Below are 2,236 nucleotides of genomic sequence, written 5' to 3'. Positions count from 1 at the left end.
TCCTTCTAATTTTTTGAATAAAATACAATTAAAATAAAAATAAAAACTAAATTTTTTTAATTGGATCCGACCCAGCAAGAAAATAATTGGAATTGCGATCAAATTTCACAAATATTATGTCATCATGCGATAACCTTTTAATTTATGTAGTGTTATAAATAATATTAAATACTAGTTTTTCGAGTAAAACTCAATTTAAAAAAAAATTACAATTTCATTACGTACAAAATTCATTCGACTAAAACTACAGTTTTCATAATTTTTTGAGCATGTAATAAAATTAGATAAAATATTATCAGGAATAAAATTGAGATTACAGTACGAGTAAATCTAATTCACTTTGAAACTAATTGTTTTTTAAAAAATATTATTCACGTTCATATAAATAGTGTGAGTGAAATCACTTAACTGCACTGGTTTTTCAAAAATAAAAAATAAACTAAACTTTTCTTGGTTTTTTTTTTAAAAACACTGATTTAAGTTTAGTGAACAGTGCACTGTATAGTGGAGCCATGCTCTACTATTACAGCTTTCTTCCTTCAGGAGAAGCAGCCAAATGCTGCTTCTCCAAAACCTTCGTTTCATTGTAATTTTTAGTGGGTCCTATTGGTTGAAAATCATTTTTTCCCCTTACCAAATGAAAATATGTGTGCCTGCAGATGAACCTCACTAGCAGACACGTTATCAAACGACACCTTAATCAATTCTTGATTTAGAACGTGTTTAATAGTGTAGTAACAATTGTTTTTTAAAGGATTTTTTTATTTAAAAATATATCAAAATAACATTTTTTATTTTTAAAAAAATATTTTTGATATCAGCATGTCAAAACAATCTAAAAATATAAAAAACTTTTAAATAATTTCAACCATAGTTGTAACATCAGCATGTCAAAACAATCTAAAAATATAAAAAACTTTTAAGTAATTTCAACCACAGTTGTAACCAAATATATATATTTTTTAAACCAACCTCAACTAAAAGTATTTTTTATAAAACAATTTTTTGAAAACCACAACTACAACAACAACCACAATACCAAACATGCTCTTAGTATGAACTAGTAAATATATTTAACATTATATTAATGATGGCATCGAATAGATCAAAATCGATTTGATTTTTATTATAAAAAATTCAAATCAGATATGATTTAAGAATGAAAAAAGGATAATTTTTAAGAAAACAATATTATATTTATAATTATATAATTGAATAAAAATAAATTTACTAAACCTATCATGAGTTTAGTTAGTGGTATCAAGCCATATCAAATTAAAATGTTATTTGTTTCAGTATTTTTTATGAAGAATATCAAATCGAAGTAAATTTAATATAAAAAAAGTTTTATGGTTGAATTATTTATTATTTCATGGATAGGGATCTCTTTGTGGTAGTTGAATTATTTATTATTAGTCTGGTATTAATTTATCATAAATATGGAAGTTTACAATAATGGCATGCATTTAATAATAATAATAATAATAATAATAATAATAATAATAATAATAATAAAACCTCACATCATCTCGCAACATGTCAAGTTGACCCAGTTTAAGCCCCATCTTACTAAGAAAATATCACAAGATGATGCAGTCTAAATTCCTTTGTAAAAAATAAATTATAAGAGATTTTGTTTTGATGAAAATAAAAGCTATATAATTTCATAAAAGTAGACCTGCTAGTTCAACATTAAAATCTTCTAATCTAATTGCTCTTCAAACACGATTTTCAAATTAAAGCTTATAAAAAACATCATGATGTGACCTAGTTAATTTAATGAGGCTAAAAACAATTTAAATGACGGATCAAAATAAATGTGTTAAAAAAATCATGATGATTTTTTTAATATAAAGAAAGTAACATTAGATCACACTAATCAACCCAAATTAACTAAAAACTTCATACCCAAAGATATTGACATGACCATAATATGTTACCCTAGTTAGACAACTATTTATATCTTTTTTCATCCTTTATTCTCTCTCTGATTAAGCCTTCTTAGGGCTCAAATCAAATGAAATTCAATACTAAATTGAAAAGTTGTAAAAGATTCAAGAGATAAATTAAAAGAAGAGGGTTTGGGATCGGATGAGATACAAGACTCAATTGAAGAGTTATTATAAAATTAAAAATTTAATTGAACAAATTAGACCAAAAAATAGTCTAGTGTGAGCATTATAAAATTAAAAATTAAATTGAACAAATTAGACCAAAAAATAGTCTAGTGTGAGCA

The sequence above is a fragment of the Populus euphratica genome, unplaced genomic scaffold, assembly GCF_000495115.2.
Source record: "Populus euphratica unplaced genomic scaffold, PopEup_1.0 scaffold318.1, whole genome shotgun sequence".
Classification (NCBI taxonomy): Eukaryota; Viridiplantae; Streptophyta; class Magnoliopsida; order Malpighiales; family Salicaceae; genus Populus; species Populus euphratica.
This window is presented reverse-complemented; position numbering follows the sequence as displayed.